At 45.9% G+C, this 23,009-nt stretch overlaps 1 non-coding gene across 1 annotated transcript; it reads left to right on the top strand.

The window, feature by feature from the left end:
* The first annotated feature begins 15,471 nt into the window (after positions 1–15,471).
* Positions 15,472–15,546, top strand: Trnas-uga (transfer RNA serine (anticodon UGA)). Its single transcript has one exon. It is a non-coding gene; the product is annotated as a tRNA-Ser (tRNA).
* Positions 15,547–23,009: the final 7,463 nt, after the last annotated feature.

Here is a 23,009-nt window from a genome sequence, read left to right on the forward strand (position 1 = left end):
AGTTCAGAGAAGCACTTGTACCCGACGTAACCAGTTATTCGCTGAATACAATCCAGTCTCCTCTACAGTTTTTGTCTTCTACGGCTCCCTCTAATGCTATGGAAGTAAGTCCGGAGACAAAAGCAGCTTTAAAAAGTTGAACGATGTGCTCGGGAATCGGCGTGCGCTGATTACCTTATTGTTCGTCACAATTCAACTCATTGATGGCGAGCTATAGGCCTACGTGAAAAATCTAGGTACTGTATTCTCGACCGTGAGAGGCGGTACAGTGGAGAATACAATGAACTCACAAGAGGGAATAGCGGCGTTCGTATCCTCTTCTAGATTTAAGTTTTCCATGATTATCTCAAATCACTTCGAGTGATTGCCAGGATGGTTTCTATCAGCAACAGGAAAAAAAGAAAAAAGAATCCTTCCTCATCTGGAGTTCCGTTCCGTCTTTAATAACATCGTCGTCGGCGGGGTGTCAAGCCTAATCCCGTTCATTTTCTTCTTTAAGGAATACATGGCTGTATGATAGATTATATGTTGTAGCCGTCTTGTTCAAAGCTTCCATATACAACACTTATTATAAAGCAATTCTTCCTACATATAGGATTAAATTTACCCCATTTAGGACAAATATGATGATGGTGACGATGGATAAAGACAAATGTATCAATTTGGGATAGTGTATCCTGCTCCGGATATGACTGAGTGGACAGTGCGAAGTCATACGTGTTCTGCGATAACTCTGCCACTCTAACAGGAGAACTTCGAATTTTTGTTTGTACGCTGGAATAAATGGATTGATTATGTACTTAGTTGCCAGAACTGCACGACAGGCAAATAAGAAAAACATCTAGGCCTACATCATGAGGGATGAAGACAGAGAGCTCCAGTTATATTAGAGCGAATAATGATTCTCTCTCTTCATTCTGATATCCACTTCACACAGCTGTGTTTTATATTATTATTATTACTCGCTATCGACTTCGAAGCGCTGGTGGTGACCAAAGATATTATATGCAACAACAATGTGCTACGTGTGCCTTTTGTTTGCATTTTGAGCACTAAATTACTAAGTAGCATATTTTACTCTCAGTAGACGATGCACGTACGTTGTTTATTTAAAGTTTTATTCTATTTGTTAGTCCTTTCAATAATACCTCTTTCTGAGGACTTACAAAGTATTCGAATTATTCTTCCAAGTAACCACATTTCCAAGGCAGCTAGTCTGTTCAAGGTGCAAAATTTAGAGCCCACACCTCTGAACCATAATGTAACCACAGCCAGATGCGACAGCAACACAGAGTAGCATATTTAAGAGAGAAAACGTATTTGCGATTTTACATCGAAATACTGAGGTATCTTGGCCTCTTAACTGATAGAAAACTCAATTGGGTACCGTAGATAAGCTAAAAAAAGAGCTTTTAAAGCACTGGACGTAATGAAGTGTTTCAATGAAAAGAACTGGGGTGCATACAGACCCTTCTTGCCGCAATTTTTAAGAGCTTCGTGCGCTTTCGTTTCTGAGAGCTCGACTACCATACATCAAAATGCCAACTGATTGGCCTCAGGGGCTTTCGGGACAAACCATATAACGAGCTTCTGCGCGGAGGCAGGTGAGCCGCCATTATCAAATCGATGTAGGTTCCTTGTGGTTAAACAAGCACTCAAGCTCCGCTCGACTGCGACGTCACTGGCTTTCCCGACAACAACAGATATCCGTGCTACCTTGGAACGACTTCGCCGTCGTTATACTAACAAAACAGCACTTAAGAAAACAGGTACTATTTAAATTACGTCATATTCGATTTTAGCTGTTACTATTTATAATCCACCAGGCCAGTTTTGGCATTTGGGATTTTCATGTATCTACAAAGCATAATATAGTATTGAGAAATATAATAGTACATACTATGTACAGCCAATTCAGCAGTTTGATAACATTCAAATACTTAAAAGATTTGATGTTACACTAAGGGCTTTCGATAACTAATACAACACATTTTTTAAAGCCGGTTGGTTTTATTCAGGATTCCAATACACCATGTAATTTCCCGCTCCTTTGCCTAGAAAACCTTATTTTTCAACAGAATCTCCACCAATGTAACGGCCTTTTCCCATCTTACCCAGAGGACCTGTATGCCAACATGGGACCACTCTACTGGTCGACGTCGGATCCAACGTCTTGCTGCATCAATAACCCTCCCCACCCCCCTCCCCCATTCACGTACTACTTCTCGCGGAGTGCGTCCTTGATTGGGCCAAAGAGATGGAAGTCGGAAGATTCGAGATCCAAGCTGTAGAGGGAATGAGGAAGAACAGTCCAATGAAGTTTTTAGAGTTCCTCTCATGTGCTCAAACTTACGTGGGGCCCTGCGTTGTCATGGAGGCGGAGAAGTTAGTTTGAATTTTTTTCGCGACGAACACGCTTAAGTCGTTCCTTCAGTTACCTGAGGGTAGCGTAATACACTTCAGAGTTGATCGTTGCACCTTGGAAGAGGACGTCAAAAGGAATGAAAATGGAAATGAGCGTTTGGCGTCATTGGCCGGGAGGCCCCTTGTGGGGCAGGTCCGGCCGCCTTGGTGCAGGTCTCATTACATTCGACGCCACATTGGGCGACCTACGCGCCGGATGGGGATGAAATGATGATGAAGACAACACAACACCCAGTCCCTGAGCGGAGAAAATCTCCGACCCAGTCGGAAATCGAACCCGGGCCGGTAGAACGGCAATTCGTCACGCTGACCACTCAGCTATCGGGGCGGACGTCAAACGGAATAACACCTACAGAGTCCCAGAAGACCGTCGCCATGACTTTACCGGCTGATGGTGCAGCTTCCATCATTTTCTTCGGAGGAGAATTTGTGTGGTGCCACTCGAGGGTTGGATTGCCGTTTTTTCCGATTCGAAGTGATGCACCCATGTTTCATAACTTACGACTATCTTCGATAAAAATTGTCACTATCAGCCTCTTAACGCGCAAGCAGTTCCGCACAGATGGTTCTACATTCCTCTTTATGGACTTCTGTTAGGCGGCGGAGAACCCAGTGGGCAAACATTCAACAAGTGAATGAGTGTGTCGGCACTGCCAAAACAGACGTCCAGTTAAACAGTGAGGTGATTTATTGTGATCCGTCGATCACCTCGAATGAGAGTGTCCGCACGTTCTAACACTGCAGTTGTCATAACTGTGTGCGACCGCTCGGCACCTGCGAGATCGGAAAGGTTTGCGCGATCTTGTTGTGATGTTAAACGCCTCGCCCAACGACTCATAGTGCTTTTGTGACAAGTAGGTCTCCGTAGACATTCGGCAAGCGCCCATGAATATCCATGATGTTCTCGTTTTCCTCCAAAAGATACTCAATGACAGCTCTCTGCTTGAAACGCACCTCCGTCACAGATGCCATTTTCAAGGATACGAATACCGTAGCCTCCAATCGGAACTTCATGAAACTGTAGGGGTGCAGCGGGTATCCCACAACAAAATTCCGCATTTTCTCGAACGAAACTATCCAAGAAAAAAGTGTTGTATTATTTATTGAGCCCTCCTGGTATTATGCGACAGACATAAGAATAACGTTATTGGAGGAATGTACATACTCCGCTCAAGATTACAGTACCTAAAATGGACTATCATGATTGATAATGTACTGCTGACTAGTTACTCTTCGATGTTCATACCTCTTGCATTGTTGTCTCTGCCACACGTCAATCTTCATGGCAATAACAAATCTACTAAAGTCATTATTTATAACCAATGCGTTCCATCAAAAGTAATACAGTCGTACAGCAACGCTATTTTTATCTATTTCTATGGAATAATATAACATTAGTGCTTGTAAGTACGTATGAATGTTAACAAACTGCAAAAACTGTTCGTACATATAGTTAATTTCATACTTTCCGGGCCGTTTGGCCGAGCGGTTCTAGGCGCTTCAGTCCGGAACCGCGCGACTGCTACGGTCGCAGGTTCGAATCCTGCCTCGGGCATGGATGTGTGTGATGTCCTTAGGTTAGTTAGGTTTAAGTAGTTCTAAGTTCTAGGGGACTGATGACCTCAGATATTAAGTCCCATAGTGCTCCGAGCCATTTGAACCAATTTCATACTTTGTTTCCTCAATACTTTGTACACATATTATGCTTTGTAGACGCTTGTAGATAGCACAAATCCCGGAACTGTAACACTGAAATAAAAACAGTAACAGCTAAAGTCAATGGGATGTAATTATAAAAATAGAAAGTGCAGGAGCTGAGGACCCAGAGTACAAGAAATTAATGGATCCATGTGTGTCTCAATGGCAGGGTTGGTGCAAAGGCAGGAAGGAAGATTAGGATCAATCGTCCCATCTGCTTCGAGGTCACATTTGTCTGGAGCGATTTGGGGAAATCACAGAAAACATAATCTGGATGGCCAGAGCGGATTTGAACCGTCGTCCTACTGAATGCGAATCCATTGCGTTAATCAATGTGCAACCTCGCTCGGTTTGGTACAAAACGCAGCCGTGGTTGTTGATGAAGAGCAGGCTTCACAAAAGGCAATAAACTGTTAACTCAAGGCAACGTTTCTAAGAAAAGAACTTGGCCTTTTAAATAATTTTAGCACAGTGTTTATTGATGGGCAAACACAGGGAGACACAACTGGTTGTTTTGCCGTTCCTCCCGAGCGTGTCTTCAGGAAACTTCAGCTAATAATCTCTATGCGAATCCGAAAGTTCTGGATCAGATTAGATGTGGTTGGGGGATGAAATAACTGGTGTCTTCTGATTCACTCAGTGCTCAGCAGAGCATCAAGGGTACGCACCAGCATGTAAAACAGAGCATAATATTCAGGACACCCTTGTCCAGTTGCAAAGACAAGTTAAGAAGGTGTCATTGTACTGATACGAGAACCAGCATCAGCGGCTGCTCCGCTAGGATGTGCCCTATACCCAAGATAACTGTCGGCCAACTCCCCGATTTCGCCTTTTTTTTTTAATCCAGGCCTTTCAAGCAGTCGGCCTCTGGAGCAGAATTTATTTCCTTTGGTCGTTTCCTACTCCCTGCAGCAGAATTCATTTCCTTTGGTCGTTTCCTGCTCCCGAAAATGACACTCCTCTTCAAAGTGTCGCTTTCTTCAAGGACTTTTCAGGACATTTTTTTCCCAACAGAGGATGGTAAAGTTACTAGCCTTTAAACCAAATTAGCGGTTCCCGACCACAGAGTATCGTAGGCAGGGTTTGTGAACCGGGATTGGCAAGAGGTCTACCCCATTGGCGCTATCAGGAGTAATATATTACAACGTTAATTTTCACAGTGTGCACTCTAAGATGTCCAGATGTCTAGTTTTTGAATTACAGAATAACCTGGACATCTTCGAGTGCACACTGTGCTTCAAGCTGTTTCACATATCCCTTGTGGGAGCCATTCCAGCACATCTCTGAGTATCGATATCAGAAACCCATGCCGCAAGTGCAGTTTTGGGTTTGTCACCTGTGGCCGATGCGGGAGTGTACCAGCGTTGGCTGGTGTGGGCACTGAGTCTGCGGTCAGCCTACGAATGAGGAGCGACGAAGCCTGAGCCATGGCCGCCGAGTGCATGTTGTTTGTTTGTCTGCCAACTTCTCGGTGGCGTGGACGGGGTACGGTGCCTGTATGGATGTTGTGGTGTAGACGGATTTAATGCAAGCTTTCTGCTGGTCATGAATTCTGTGCCATATCCTATATACCACAGGCGACGGGTATGTGCTGGCAGCTTGCCACTTTTCTCGCTGATGTTTGTGGGATCCGGTACCCAGGTACAAATTACGCCTGTCACAACTCTGTCGCTGTAAATGCTAAAATGACGGCACAAGATTAGCATGGTGTGCAGATGGGGCTACCAGAGTTCGATCTGTCTGTGAGCGATGTTTTGTCGTCCATTGTGGTTCATATAGCGTTGGGTATTGTTATTCTGGTGCCTTTGATGTCATGTTTGCCTAGTTCACTGTTAGTGTTGTCTGCTGTGCCTGAGCTAGTATTCCTGTTAAACCGTATAGCTCAGTGTGTGGAGTGAAAGTACAAGTGAGTGGTCTGTTTTCGAATGTGAAACTTCTTTGTTTGTCCTACTTAGCTGAATTTAGTGTTTAATTTGGTTTGTTGATTGTCTTCCTGCGTTTGTATCCAAGTGTGCTACGTGTTGTAAAAGACAGTCATGTTCAGCTGAGAGCTATCGCCGTAATTTGGGCACACACACACTCTGATCTACTGATCTTTTGTTGGATCCTTTTTTTACATATTTTACTTTTGGTTTCATAATGCGTGCGGGTATCGAACGAAATTTTTACAATTAGCAAGATAATGCAAATCTGTAAGGTAAAAAAATAGCATGGGTTTCATAACTTGATCTACAGTGACGGAAAAACTCACAGCACCTAACATTTTTTAATGTAAGCAATCAAATTTCTGGAATACATTTTACTATGTAACACATGTAAGTGATTAATACTGCAAAATCACAAGTTAATGTAGCGTGAGATAAGGCATTGGAAATGCGAAATGCTCGTACATTAATAATCGGTGTAACCGCCAAAATGTGACGTGCATCCACTGTGTTTTATAGGTGCCGGAGTCAGTTTGTGGGATGGAGTTCCATACCTGTTGCAGTGGCTCGGTCAATACAGGGACAATTAATGCTGTTTTTGAATGACGCTGGAGTTTTCGCCTGATGATGTCCCATATGTGCTCGCTTGGGGACAGATCTGGTGACCGGTCAGGCTAAGGCAACATGTCGACGATCAGTAGAGCATGTTGGGTTACAAAAGCGGTATGTGAGCGAGCGTTGTCCTGTTGGAAAACACACCCAGTAATTCCGTTCATGAATAACAGAAGAACAGATTGAATCACCAGACTGACGTACAGATTTGCAGTCAGGGTGCGTGGGATAACTACGAGAGTGCTCCTCCTGTCAAAGGAAATCGCACCCCAGATCATAACTCCAAGTGTAGGTCCAGTGTGTCTAGCACGCAGACAAGTTGGCTGCAGGTTCTCAACTGGCCTTCTCCTAACCGACGTACGGCCGTCACTGGCGCCAGTTTTCATCAGAAAACAGAAAGACCTCCACCCTGCCCTCCAGTGTGCCCTGGCTGGACATCACTGAAGTCGCAAATAGCGGTGGTTTGGAGTCAGTGCAATGCTCACTTCAGGCCGTCTGGTTCGGAGCTGTCCTCAAGTAAGCGATTTGTACCATTTCATTGTTTATCTGTGGTGCAAACTGCTTCTCAGATTGCTGGTGCGCCAGAGCTTTACACCGAACACGACAGTCTTCGCTCTCAGTAGTGCCACATGGTCGCCTGGAGTCCCGTCTTCTTGTGACCGTACTATCTCGTGACCACAGCTGCTGGCAATGATGTGCAGTGGCAACAACCCCGCCGGTGTTCCTGCAGTATCGAAGAAGGACTATCCAGCTTCTCGTAGCCCTATCACACGGCCTCGTTCAAATTCAGTGAGGTGTTAATAATGGAGTCTTTTTCGCCTTAAGGGTATTCCTGGCTAACGTCAACTTACTACGCTCAGTCTCAATGGTAACTAACGCTTACGACCGTTACAGAGTGTATTTAAAAACAAACCTGATTTGCGTCCTCACAGGAACTTCATCTAAGAAAACTAATTTCACTTGATGCCCTAACCAATCTCTTCTCAGTTACTCTATATAGTAACCTGCCCTAGAGAAACCAACAGCTAACTCTGAAGCAGAACACAGAATGGCCTTGCTATGCAGTATAATGAACAAATGCAGAGGTACATATGAATCTACCACTAAAGTCTGACTGGCAAAAGCATGAACTACTATTATTTTAAGCAACTATCACAAAAAGATCATAATGTTGAAACTGTACTGGTTACTATACGCTTCAGAAATTTGGACATGAAGTCACTCTATACAAACGGGTAGTGCAGTTATTATTTATAAGAAAAAAATTGGTGCATAGTAACTGATTGTACGGATTGCTGCACTTGCCCAGAAAGAGGCTTTACTTTCATTTATCACATAAGTAGCTTATGGGGTCCCAGTTTGAAGAACCACCATGAATTGTAAATTGTGGTTGTTGTTGTGGTCTTCAGTCCTGAGACTGGTTTGATGCAGCTCTCCATCCTGCTCTATCCTGTGCAAGCTTCTTCATCTCCCAGTACCTACTGCAACATACATCCTTCTGAATCTGCTCAGTGTATTCATCTCTTGGTCTCCCTCTAAGATTTTTATCCTCCACGCTGCCCTCCAATACTAAACTGGTGATCCCTTGATGCCTCAGAACATGTCCTACCAACCGATCCCTTCTTGTAGTCAAGTTGTGCCACAGATTTCTCTTCTCCCCAATTCTATTCAATACCTCCTCATTAGTTACATGATGTAAGCATCTAATCTTCAGCATTCTTCTGTAGCACCACATTTCGAAAGCCTCTATTCTCTTCTTGTCTGAACTACACTCCTGGAAATGGAAAAAAGAACACATTGGCACCGGTGTGTCAGACCCACCATACTTGCTCCGGACACTGCGAGAGGGCTGTACAAGGAATGATCACACGCACGGCACAGCGGACACACCAGGAACCGCGGTGTTGGCCGTCGAATGGCGCTAGCTGCGCAGCATTTGTGCACCGCCGCCGTCAGTGTCAGCCAGTTTGCCGTGGAATACGGAGCTCCATCGCAGTCTTTAACACTGGTAGCATGCCGCGACAGCGTGGACGTGAACCGTATGTGCAGTGGACGGACTTTGAGCGAGGGCGTATAGTGGGCATGCGGGAGGCCGGGTGGACGTACCGCCGAATTGCTCAACACGTGGGGCGTGAGGTCTCCACAGTACATCGATGTTGTCGCCAGTGGTCGGCGGAAGGTGCACGTGCCCGTCGACCTGGGACCGGACCGCAGCGACGCACGGATGCACGTCAAGACCGTAGGATCCTACGCAGTGCCGTAGGGGACCGCACCGCCACTTCCCAGCAAATTAGGGACACTGTTGCTCCTGGGGTATCGGCGAGGACCATTCGCAACCGTCTCCATGAAGCTGGGCTACGGTCCCGCACACCGTTAGGCCGTCTTCCGCTCACGCCCCAACATCGTGCAGCCCGCCTCCAGTGGTGTCGCGACAGGCGTGAATGGAGGGACGAATGGAGACGTGTGGTCTTCAGCGATGAGAGTCGCTTCTGCCTTGGTGCCAATGATGGTCGTATGCGTGTTTGGCGCCGTGCAGGTGAGCGCCACAATCAGGACTGCATACGACCGAGGCACACAGGGCCAACACCCGGCATCATGGTGTGGGGAGCGATCTCCTACACTGGCCGTACACCACTGGTGATCGTCGAGGGGACACTGAATAGTGCACGGTACATCCAAACCGTCATCGAACCCATCGTTCTACCATTCCTAGACCGGCAAGGGAACTTGCTGTTCCAACAGGACAATGCACGTCCGCATGTATCCCGTGCCACCCAACGTGCTGTAGAAGGTGTAAGTCAACTACCCTGGCCAGCAAGATCTCCGGATCTGTCCCCCATTGAGCATGTTTGGGACTGGGTGAAGCGTCGTCTCACGCGGTCTGCACGTCCAGCACGAACGCTGGTCCAACTGAGGCGCCAGGTGGAAATGGCATGGCAAGCCGTTCCACAGGACTACATCCAGCATCTCTACGATCGTCTCCATGGGAGAATAGCAGCCTGCATTGCTGCGAAAGGTGGATATACACTGTACTAGTGCCGACATTGTGCATGCTCTGTTGCCTGTGTCTATGTGCCTGTGGTTCTGTCAGTGTGATCATGTGATGTATCTGACCCCAGGAATGTGTCAATAAAGTTTCCCCTTCCTGGGACAATGAATTCACGGTGTTCTTATTTCAATTTCCAGGAGTGTATTTATCGTCCGTGTTTCACTTCCAAACAAACACTCCATACAAATACTTTCAGACGCGTCTTCCTGACACTTAAATCTATAATCGATGTTAACAAATTTCTCTTCTTCAGAAGAGCTTTCCTTGCCATTCCCAGTCTACGTTTTATATCCTCTCTGCTCCGACCATCATCAGTTATTTTCCTCCCAAAATAGCAAAACTCCTTTACTACTTTAAGAATCATTTGCTAATCTAATTCCCTCAGCATCACCCAACTTAATTCGACTACATTCCATTATCCTCGTTTTGCTTTTGTTGATGTTCATCTTATGTCCTCCTTTCAAGACACTGTCCATTCCGTTCAGCTGCTCTTTCAAGTCCTTTGCTGTGTCTGACAGAATTGCAATGTCATCGGTGAACCTCAAAGTTTTTATTTCTTCTCCATGGATGTTAATACCTACTCCGAATTTTTCTTTTGTTTCCTTTACTGCTTGCTCAATGTACAGATTGAATAACATCGGGGAGAGGCTACAACCCTGTCTCATTCCCTTCCTAACCACTGCTTCCCTTTCACGTCCCTCGAAACTTATGACTGCCATCTGGTTTCTGTACAAATTGTAAATAGCCTTTAGCTCCCTGTATTTTACCCCTGCCACCTTCACAAATTGAAACACAGTATTCCAGTCAACATTGTCAAACGCTTTCTCTAAGTCTAAAAATTCTAAATATGTAGGTTTGCCTTTCCTTAATCTATTTTCTAAGATAAGTGGTAGGGTCAGTACTGCCTCACGTGTTCCAGCATTTCTACGGAATCCAAACTGATCTTCCCCGAGGTCGGCTTCTACCAGTTTTTCCATTTGTCTGTAAAGAATTCGCGTTAGTATTTTGCAGCCGTGGCTTATTAAACTGATAGTTCGGTAATTTTCACATCTGTCAACACCTCCTTTGTTTGGGATTGGGATTATTATATTCTTCTTGAAATTTGAGGGTATTTGGCCTGTCTCATATATCTTGCTCACTAGATGGTAGAGTTTTGTTAATCCTGGCTCTCCCAAGGCTGTCAGTAGTTCTAATGGAATGTTGTCTACCCCTGGGGCCTTGTTTCGCCTTAGATCTTTCAAGTTATAATTTCTTACAACTCAAAATAATTAACATAATTGTTACATAGTTACATAACCAAAGATTTTGACTACGCAGATACGCTTGTGTACAATGTCAGCAGAGAACGTATACGGAATATACGTAACTCTATCGATTATTGGTGTTACAGGTCTACATGATCACTTACATTCACCAAAGCTATTTATAGCTTTCAACTGACAATTTCTACCAGGATCTTGTGTAAACGCCGAGCAGTGCAAAAGTAGTTTTCAACTTCTGTAAATATGCGTGAAATTAGAAACTGTATTAAAATAAAATCAGGAAGAGCGAGATATAAGGAGAGCAACATGACTATGTCGTTCAATTTATTAAAGAGTCAATGAGATCGCCTCGCCAGCTTAAGCGAAAAATACGTGCTCTGGAAGGGGTACGCACGCAACAGTAATTTACGGCAGCTGGTGGTTGAGAGGGCGTGCCCCGGACACGGGCGGCGTATTTTTAGCTGTTTACTGTCGGCGATAACAAGCGCTGGAGGTTTCCTAGCTTAGCAGGTTGCGTCAAAAGCTCTGATCAGCCGCCAGCGGGAAACACGTCTGGCCATTAATTTCAGCGGGCCACTTAGTCTTGCAGGCTCCCGGAGCTCCTGCTCTACTGATGATATCTACTTCCGTTCTGAGCTTTGACGACTTTTGATGTCTATTGCTTTCCTGTTTTACTCTTTCAACGAAAATCATAGACCAGCTGACAGCAAAGTACACAGACATCTCTGGCAGGAAGAAGGGAGAAACCGTGGCCTCGTTTTAAGAACTCGATCTGTGCTTACAATAACATAACTTAACGGGGAGAGATCTAGATTCCTGTTTTGTAACTAGGGGCAGAATTTACGTCAGTGCATATCACTTCACCGTGAAGCCAATCTGGTGCCAATAAACTACTTTTCTTTGTATCTCAATCCAGACCCGTAAACCTTCTCCGCAAAAATAGCAGTCTTCAAACCTCTAATCTTCACAAATGATTTCTTTGATACGCGTTTTCAGCTAGTCAATAATCCAATAAATTTTGGGCATGCAGCCGTGCAAATTACATCTCTTCCACAGACACCTCGGCACTCTACCTTCAGTCCATCCACCAAGGATGGACAAAAAAGACGCGGTCCACATGTCGATGGGAAAGATGGAGTTTGCCCAGCTGGCCCGAAATATGGTGGATGCCTTCTTTGGTGAACTTTGCCTTCTGTTAAGCCAGTAAATAAGTTACGTTGTAGTTCAAATGGCTCTGAGCACTATGGGACTCAACTGCTGTGGTCATCAGTCCCCTAGAACTTAGAACTACTTAAACCTAACTAACCTAAGGACATCACACACATCCATGCCCGAGGCAGGATTCGAACCTGCGACCGTAGCGGTCACGCGATTGTTGCAGACTGTAGCGCCTAGAACCGCACGGCCACTACGGCTGGCTACGTTGTAGTGTGGTATTGTAATAATTATAGACTCACATAAACATAATGAAAACGTGGCTACTTCAGGATTTAATATGAAACAAGCCGAAACGATTAGAATACAACCCTCCATCTGAAGGAAGGGTGATGCAGTCTTGTTGAAGAATACGGAAAAAGTCTGTTTCACTGCGTTGCATCATCATCCACATAAAAAATCTCTTTTTGAGCCGAGTATGTAAATTTCGATTGTGTCTGTGCTAAGATTATTGAACGGACCGAAGTCACCCAGTGGCGGGGGAATTTTGAGCTGGTTCATTCTAAACTGTTTCTTCGATCATACAGTATCTGGCAATGATGGTATCATTCTGATGTCCTGACTTGGCAAGTATCCCGCAGTTTCTTAGTACAGGCTGTGCTGAAATCTGTTTCTGACGCTTCACGTTTCTTCCAAATTTTTTCAATCGCTCGACCACTTATTTATGTCTTCATCTACAACTACATGTACACCAATTTTCTGCAAACCACTTTGGCGTCAATGGGTACTTCCCATTTACCAGTTATCAGGACTTCTTCCCGTTCCATTCACGTAGGAAAGATGAGTTCAAATGCCTTTGTGCACTCTGTAATTAATATAGTCCTCACGATCCCTACATGAACGATACATGGAAGGATGTGGCACATTTCTAGTCATCACTTAAAAGCAGTTATTAAAAATTTTAAGTTGGATTTCTCTGTATAGATTGCGTTTATCGGTCTGCCAGTTCATTTCTTCAATATCTCCGTGACAATCTCCCGCGGGTCAAACAAACTTGTGATCACTCATGCTCCCCTCTGAATACGTTCAATATCCCCTGTTAGTTTTATTTAGCATGAGTCGCACACACTTGAGTTGTATTCTAGGATGGTTCGCACGACTGATTTGTACGCTTTGTACGCTCATCGCATTTCCCTAGTATTCTACATCTGTTTCACCTACGACTGAAACTATCGTTCCACCTTATAACTCTACAAAGTGCTACACCCAGGTATTAGAATGAGTTGACAATTTTCAACTGTGATACTGTAGTCATAGCACATCTCTTTTTCTTTTTGTGAAGGGCACAAATTTACATTTCTGAATATTTAAAGCAAGTTGCGAAACTTTACACCACTTTGAATTGTTATGAAGTTCTGACAATATCTGTGCAGCTTTTTTCAAACTTTACTTCCTTATAGATGAGTGAATCATCTGCAAAATTTCGAGATTGCTATAAATATTGTCTACATAATCAACGTGAACGACAAGGTTCGCATCACACCCTTCTGGGGCACACCCGAAGTTATTCCTACACCAGTTCATTACAGCGTCCAAGTTTTCCAACTAGGCTGTTCTTCACAAGTATTCAATTTATTATATCTTGCACGACTGGCCAATTTCGCCTTACAGGCCATTTCCTAACGCAGTTAGGTGTTGGTGCGTTGTATAATTATTCTGTTTTCAAACGGTGGATACAGCCGATAGGGAAGTGAACACATGAACACATGAAGACGAACAACAATGAAAGCGAACACGTATAGTATCCGATAATTTGGCAGCAGTCGTTAAGACGATTATTACTACACCCAGGGCACCAGTAAGCTTTCAACCTGCATTTCATGTGATCGCTTTCAGATTGGCTACATCCGATGCTTAACAACAGAATTGTACAACTCATCGACACCTACTGCGCTTGAAAATGGTCTGTAAGCCCGAAATTTGCCACTACTGCAAGACATAGTGAATTGAATACTTTTAAAAAAACAGCTGAGATGGAATGCTTCAAAATGTCCTTTAACAAACATACGGCTGTGGTATCCCACATGAAGAAACGATCGAAATTGCTGCCAGCTTGTTGCTTTGTGAAAGTTCGGAGATTATATTTCTTGAAATGGTTTTCCCTTTTCATTTACGGAAACGGCTTTGCTAATTCCGACTGAATAACCAGGTGGTTCATTTCGTGTATGTGTATGTGTGGACGAGAGAGAGAGAGAGAGGGAGAGAGAGAGAGAGAAGGAATTTGTCCAGTATTAAGCTGGACACAAATGTATACAGGGCTAAGGATTGGTTGGTTGGTTGATTAGGGGAAGGGGACCAAACAGCGAGGTTATAAGACCAATCGGAATAAGGAAGGATGGGGAAGGAAGGTGGTCGTGCCCTTTCAAAGAAGCCACCCGGCATTTGCCCGAAGCGTTTTAGGGAAATCACTGGAAACCTAAATCAGGATGTCCGGACACTGGTTTCAACTGTCGTCCTCCCGAATGCGAGTCCATTGTGCTAACCACCGTGCACCTCGCTCGGCGAAAGGATAGGACTTAGCCCACTTCTTCATCTACGAGGGGACTTTAAAAAGTAAGTTACACGCTACTATGGCAAGCCAGCTGACTTTTATTGAATGCTGCATTACGTCTCAAAGCGACACTCACACATGACAGAATTTTTTAACGTAGCCACATAAACCGAAGCGATCATTCGCCTTCCCTACTACATTTCTCACAGGCTCGTTCCATTTCATATCACTAATGCTGCAAAGCGAAATGAAATGGAACGAACGTATGAGAACTGAGGCAGTGAAGGTGAGTGACCGGCTTCGATTTAATGAGAGAATTTTAGGAAAGAGTGGTTCACATGTAAAGGAGACCGCGTATGGAACGCTGGTGCGACCTATTCTTGAGCAGTGTTCGATTCTAAAATGAATCCCTCTACAGTGGAGTGTGCACTGATATGAAACTTCCTGGCAGATGAAAACTGTGTGCCGGACCGAGACTCGAACTCGGGACCTTTGCCTTTCGCGGGCAAGTGCTCTACCTCCTGAACTACCCAAGCATGACTCACGCCCCGTCCTCACAGCTTTAATTCCGCCAGTACCTCGTCTCCTACCTTCGAAACTACACAGAAGCTCTCCTGCGAACCTTGCAGAACTAGCACTCCTGGAAGAAAGGATATTGCGGAGACATGGCTTAGCCACAGCCTTTCTTCCAGGAGTGCTAGTTCTGCAAGGTTCGCAGGAGAGCTTCTGTGAAGTTTCGAAGGTAGGAGACGAGGTACTGGCGGAATTAAAGCTGTGGGGAGGGGGCGTGAGTCGTGCTTGGGTAGCTCAGTCGGTAGAGCACTTGCCCGTGAAAGGCAAAGGTCCCGAGTTCGAGTCTCGGTCCGGCATACAGTTTTAATATGCGAGGAAGTTTCAGTGTTCGATTGTTTGGGATCCGTACCAGACGAAGACACTGAAGCAGTTGAGGGGCGGGCTGCTAGAATTGTTACCGCTAGGTTCGAACAACAGGTAAGTGCTACGGAGATGCTCTGGGAACTCAAATTGGGTATCCCTGGAGGGAAGACGACATTCTTTTCGAGAAACACTATTGAGGACGTTTGAAGTACCGGCAGTTGAAGCTAAGTGATGGACATTCTACTTCCGCTAACATAAATTGTGCGTAAGGACCACGAAGATAAGATAAATCAGGGGTCATACGGATTTATACAGACAGTCGTTTTCCCCTCGCTCTGTTTGCGACTGGAACAGGAAAGGAAATGACTATTAAGATACAGGGTTCCGTTTGCCACGCACCGTACGGTGGCTTATGGAGTATTTAAGTAGATGTAGATGTCTTTGTAAATATTGTCGGACCGTCCTACCAGTCGTTCAATTTCTCGACGGTAGAAATCCACTCCTTAGCCACAGGGCCACTCGATAACCACAGTATGAACATCCTCGTCATCGGAAAAGCTTCGATTGCTGCGAATCATTTCCTCGATTGCATGGAAATTTCCGTCTGTGGTTGATGTCGATAGCCTTCTTTCCCGATCAGCTTCAGCCACGTCTATGCCGCCTTGGTCGTACTGTTGACACTATTTCACTGCAGCCGAACGCAACACTGCTTTTGCTCCATGTACTGCGAGATGTTCACGGTGGATCTATATGGCCTTTAGAGATTTTGTCTCTCGCGTGTTTCAACTTTGAAGTAAGTTTGCAGTTGCTGACCTATTTCACTACCAGACTGTGATGCACCTCTTATCCGTACATCAGCAAAACTTTGTATGCTGGAGACTCAAAATGGTTCAAATGGCTCTGAGCACTATGCGACTTAACTTCTGAGGTCGTAAGTCCCCTAGAACTTAGAACTAATTAAACCTAACTAACGTAAGGACATCACACACATCCATGCCCGAGGCAGGATTCTAACCTGCGGCCGTAGCAGTCGCGCGGTTCCGCACTGAAGCTCCTAGAACCGCTGGGCCACCACGGCCAGCCAATTTCCACTTCACTTACTGACCATGTTGTAGGTGAGCCAAGTGGAACACCTCTACGTTGTCAGGATGGTGTTCTAGAATCTGTAGAGAGTCTTTCAGTGCTAACAAAGCATGAGCAGCCGTTTAATATTTATTCATTAATATTTACACTTCTGTGTCTTCTTGTCAGCCTAGGCTCGTCTCGTGCCAGTGCGAGGGTGAAATTAGCCTGTGTAGCGGCACCACCATTTAGAATAGGTAAAGGTAGTTTTGTGTAATATTCTGAGCACAAGTTACAGCCAAGTGTGGGCTGGATTGCAGTAAGTTATGCATACTAGCAGTTGCGAAGGCAAATGGAGGCCACAGGGACGTAAAACCGCCATAGAAGGCACACACAGCAGTTTGCATGGAGTAAGTCGCAGGCAGAAGGGGGCCACTGGCCAGCCTAAGTGTTGTGCATACGTGACGCGAAGCGGTGCGTTAGTGAAACATAGGCACACAGTCGAGTATAAATAGGTGTCGTTTTCTAACGAGACTCATTCAAATGTGGCAGCTCTCCTGGACGGCGGGGCATATCACACCACCAGGCTACACACAGCAACAAATGGTTCAAATGGCTCTGAGCACTATGGGACTTAACTGCTGAGGTCATCAGACCCCTAGAACTTAGAACTACTTAAACCTAACTAACCTAAGGACATCACACACATCCATGCCCGAGGCAGGATTCGAAACTGCGACCGTGGCAGTCGCGCGGTTCCAGACTGTAGCGCCTAGAACTACACGGCCAATCTGGCCAGCACGCAGCAACATATGGGGCGCCAGCATCCCAGTCCGTGGCGGGTCGTTGGTTCGACCCTCTGAGGCCAACGCGGGATCTGCAGTCAGCCAGCAGCTGGCCACTCTTCGGCTCACTACGGCGGGCAGACGTCTTGGCTCCCGACACAGGCCAGAGACATCCCGAGGCGAGGGCTGCAGATTGGACGCCAGATCGCTGGCGCTTGCCGCCGCTATCACAGCTGCGTCAGCAACGAAGAAGCAGCAGCGGGAATGGCCTACGGCTCCCGGCGGAGCAGTGCAGAGACATCGAGGACGGTGGCCGCTGAGTCGGCTGCTGGCGCAGGCATCCTGACATCATCGGAACTTAAGCAGGCTGGCCGAGGCTGGCACGACACAGCATTGCATTGCACAGGCCGCTGGGGTATTTCCTCAGCATTGCGGGGCCCAGTGACGCAGACTAAGAGGCACGAGGACACTGTAGCTAAAAAGCAATAATCCACTTGGAAAGTTCTCTCCTAGTTTTAATAAAGCACCTCCTGGAAACCACCCACTGTGTTTGGTGTCTTCCCGCTACATTTGGTCATCCTGAAACATTCGGTGGCAGAAGTCGCCACTACACCTGTGTCTACATCTACATCTACATCTACATCTACATCCATACTCCGCAAGCCACTTGACGGTGTACCTTGAGTACCTCTATCGGTTCTCCCGTCTATTCCAGTCTCGTATTGATCGTGGAAAGAAGGATTGTCGGTATGCTTCTGTGTGGGCTCTAATCTCTCTGATTTTGTGGTCTCTTCGCGAGATATACGTAGGAGGGAGCAATATACTGCTTGACTTTTCGGTGAAGGTATGTTCTCGAAACTTTAACAAAAGCCTGTACCGAGCTACTGAGCGTCTCTCCTGCAGAGTCTTCCACTGGAGTTTATCTATCATCTCCGTAACGCTTTCGCGATTACTAAATGATCCTGTAACGAAGCGCTCTGCGCTCCGTTGGATCTTCTCTATCTCTTCTATCAACCCTGTCTGGTACGGATCCCACACTGCTGAGCATTATTCAAGCAGTGGGCGAACAAGCGTACTGTAACCTACTTCCTTTGTTTTAGGATTGCATTTCCTTAGGATTCTTCCAATGAATCTCAGTCTCGCATCTGCTTTACCGACGATCAACTCTATATGATCATTCCATTTTAAATCACTCCTAATGCGTACTCCCAGATAATTTATGGAATTAACTGCTTCCAGTTGCTGACCTGCTATTTTGTAGCTAAATGATAAGGGATCTATCTTTATGTATTCGCAGCACATTACACTCGTCTACATTGAGATTCAATTGCCATTCCCTGCACCTTGCGTCAATTCGCTGCCGATCCTCCTGCATTTCAGTACTATTTTCCATTGTTACAACCTCTCGATACACCACAGCATCATCTGCAAAAAGCCTCAGTGAACTTCTGATGTCATCCACAAGGTCATTTATGTGTATTGTGAATAGCAACGGTCCTATGACACTCCCCTGCGGCACACCTGAAATCACTCTTACTTCGGAAGACTTCTCTCCATTGAGAATGACATGCTGCGTTCTGTTATCTAGGAACTCTTCAATCCAATCACAAAATTGGTCTGATAGTCCATATGCTCTTACTTTGTTTATTAAACGACTGTGGGGAACTGTATCGAGCGCCTTGCGGAAGTCAAGAAACACGGCATCTACCTGTGAACCCGTGTCTATGGCCCTCTGAGTCTCGTGGACGAATAGCGCGAGCTGGGTTTCACACGACCGTCTTTTTCGAAACCCATGCTGATTCCTACAGAGTAGATTTCCAGAGTCCAGAAAAGTCATTATACTCGAACATAATACGTGTTCCACAATTCTACAACTGATCGACGTTAGTGATATAGGTCTATAGTTCTGCACATCTGTTCGACGTCCCTTCTTGGAAACGGGGATGACCTGTGCCCTTTTCCAATCCTTTGGAACGCTACGCTCTTCTAGAGACCTACGGTACACCGCTGCAAGAAGGGGGACAAGTTCCTTCGCGTACTCTGTTTAAAATCGAACTGGTATCCCATCAGGTCCAGCGGCCTTTCCTCTTTTGAGCGATTTTAATTGTTTCTCTATCCCTCTGTCGTCTTTTTCGATATCTACCATTTTATCATCTGTACGACAATCTAGAGAAGGAACTACAGTGCAGTCTTCCTCTGTGAAACAGCTTTGGAAAAAGACATTTAGTATTTCGGCCTTTAGTCTGTCATCCTCTGTTTCAGTACCATTTTGGTCACAGAGTGTCTGGACATTTAGTTTTGATCCACCTACCTCTCAGACATAAGACCAAAATTTCTTAGGATTTTCAGCCAAGTCAGTACTGGGGAACTTTACTTTCGAATTCATTGAACGCCTCTCGCATAGCCCTCCTCACACTACATTTCGCTTCGCGTAATTTTTGTTTGTCTGCAAGGCTTTGGCTATGTTTATGTTTGCTGTTAAGTTCCCTTTGCTTCCGCAACAGTTTTCTAACTCGGTTGTTGTACCACGGTGGCTCTTTTCCATCTCTTACGATCTTGCTTGGCACATACTCATTAACGCATATTGTACGATGGTTTTGAATTTTGTCCACTGATCCTCAACACTATCTGTACTTGAGATAAAACTTTTGTGTTGAGCCGTCAGGTACTCTGTAATCTGCTTTTTGTCACTTTTGCTAAACAGAAAAATCTTCCTACCTTTTTTAATATTTCTATTTACGGCTGAAATCATCGATGCCGTAACCGCTTTATAATCGCTGATTCCTTGTTCTGCGTTAACTGTTTCAAATAGTTCGGGCCTATTTGTCACCAGAAGGTCTAATATGTTACCGCCACGAGTCGGTTCTCTGTTTAAGTGCTCAAGGTAGTTTTCAGATAAAGCACTTAAAAAAATTTCACTGGATTCTTTGTCCCTGCCACCCGTTATGAACGTTTGAGTCTCCCAGTCTATATCCGGCAAATTAAAATCTCCACCCAGAACTATAACATGGTGGGGAAATCTACTCGAAATATTTTCCAAATTATCCTTCAGGTGCTCAGCCACAACAGCTGCTGAGCCAGGGGGCCTATAGAGACATCCAATTACCATGTCTGAGCCTGCTTTAAGCGTGACCTTCACCCAAATCATTTCACATTTCGGATCTCCGTCAATTTCCTTCCATACTATTGCACTTCTTATCGCTATAAACACGCCTCCCCCTTCACTGTCCAGCCTGTCTCTGCGGTATACATTCCAATCTGAGTTTAGGAGTTCATTACTGTTTACGTCTGGTTTCAGCCAACTTTCTGTCCCTAGTACTATATGGGCGTTGTGACCGTTTATTAATGAGAGCAGTTCTGGGACCTTTCTATAGACGCTCCTGCAGTTTACTATTAGCACATTAATATTGTTATTCCCTGTTGCATTTTGCCTACTCCTACCTTGCCGCGTCTCAGGAGGCGTCTTGTCGGGCCTAAGGAGGGAATTCTCTAACCTAAAAAACCCCCATGTGCACTCCACACGTATTCCGCTACCCTTGCAGCCGCTTCCGGCGTTAGTGCACGCCTGACCTATTCAGGGGGACCCTACATTTCTCCACCCGATAGCGGAGGTCGAGAAATTTTCACCCCAGATCTCCGCAGAATCGTCTGAGCCTCTGGTTTAAGCCTTCCACTCGGCTCCAAACCAGAGGACCGCGATCGGTTCTGGGAACGATACTACAAATAGTTAGCTCTGATTCCACCCCGCGAGCGAGGCTTTCCGCCTTCACCAATTCTGCCAACCGCCTGTACGAACTGAGGATGACATCTGAACCCAGACGGCAGGAGTCATTGGTGCCGACATGAGAAACAATTTGCAGTCGGGTGCACCCAGTGCTCTTTATCGCCGCCGGCAGGGCCTCCTCCACATCCCGGATGAGACCCCCGGCAAGCAGACAGAGTGAACACCGGCCTTCTTCCCCGACCTTTCCGCTATTTCCCTAAGGGGCTCCATCACCCGCCTAACGTCGGAGCTCCCAATAACTAATAAACCCCTCCCCCCGTGTGCCTGCTCGGACCTTGCTGAAGGAGCAGCCACATGTCCACTCACAGTCAGAGCGGGCGATGCCACACGGCCAGCCTCCACGTTGACCCTCCGCCTCGTGCACCGCGATCGCCGCTGAACCCGCCACTCCCCTTGGGGAGAGGGTGGCCCAACCGCGCCCGGTACCCGCGAAGATGTCTCGACACCAGGGACAGTGGGTGAAGCATGTAACACCTGGGGTGTGCCATGCGACGCACCAGAGTCCCCACTGCCGCTACACTCCGAGGCAGCAGCCTGAAGACGGCTGACCGCGGCCATCAACACGCTCAGCTGTTCGCGAACAGTGACAGCTCTTCCCGCGTCCGTTCACAGCAGTCACACATCCTATCCATCCTAAGGAATCAATTTACAGTAGAGAGTTAATAAACTTTTAACTAGACTGCAAAAATCACTAAAGGCAGCTGATCGTTGACTAAACTGTGATTTCTAACCACTTCTTGTAGAAAACAATGAAAATAGCACTACCTCTCTCTGGACTGTATTCAAAACAAACACTAGCACTAATGGCACTGTGGCTAACTAAAGGGACTCTCTGACTGTATTCAAAACAAACACGAAATCTATGGAACACTATTACTAGCACTCGACAACTGAAGCTTCCTAAAAGCAAAAACGCACGGAAGAAGAAGTGACAAGTAAGAAAAATACAGTTAATACTTAAATTAAGGCAGCTCGATGCACAGCAGACGTGAAGCAGACGGCAGCTACGACGACACTGACACTACTGGCACTATGGCTGACTAAAGGGACTCTCTCTGACTGTATTCAAAACAAACACGAAATCTATGGAACACTATTACTAGCACTCGACAATTAAATCTTCCTAAAAGCAAAAACACAGGGAAGAAGTGGCAAGTAAGAAAAATACAGTTAATACTTTTATTAAGGTAGCTCGCTGCACAGCAGACGTGAAGCAGGCGGCAGTGACGACGACACTGACACTGCTGTCCTGTCCTGTCCTGTTGTTGGCTTGGCTGGTAAGGCTGCTGCTCGAGCAATTCGGTTAAAGTTTTTTGGGCTGACGTCCGCAGTCGTAGCGCGAGATTATGCTCCCACACTGTCTCAGAGCATCCTCGATCCCACTCCGGAAGATGACAGTGAACCACGGTGGCCCATCGGGGTGTACCGTGCCGTATGAAGAAGTGTAGCCGGCTGAATCTGGCCCCACCAGACAGTTAGGTTCTGGCACCCGGAACTGATGATCAGAGACAGAACCATCAGCCGGCTATCTGACACAGCAGTGACGATGACGTTAGTGAGACAAGGACCGCGAGATGTACTGGTGTGGGAAGATCCTCAGACTCCCCATCAGCAACGTGGTAGGCGCCCAAAGTGAAGTACCGTGAGCAACAGGTCGCGGTTACTTGGATGTTATATCTGGAATGGCAAGCAGTTTATTCACAAGGAGTGTTTGAACATCTAATACATGGTTGTCACCACACCATAATAATCACAGAATTGAGTGCTTTGATATGGATGCCATCGATACTAATGACCAATTACGTTTAGGGCTGGAGAATTGCGAT

The sequence above is a fragment of the Schistocerca cancellata genome, chromosome 2 (assembly GCF_023864275.1).
Source record: "Schistocerca cancellata isolate TAMUIC-IGC-003103 chromosome 2, iqSchCanc2.1, whole genome shotgun sequence".
Lineage (NCBI taxonomy): Eukaryota > Metazoa > Arthropoda > Insecta > Orthoptera > Acrididae > Schistocerca > Schistocerca cancellata.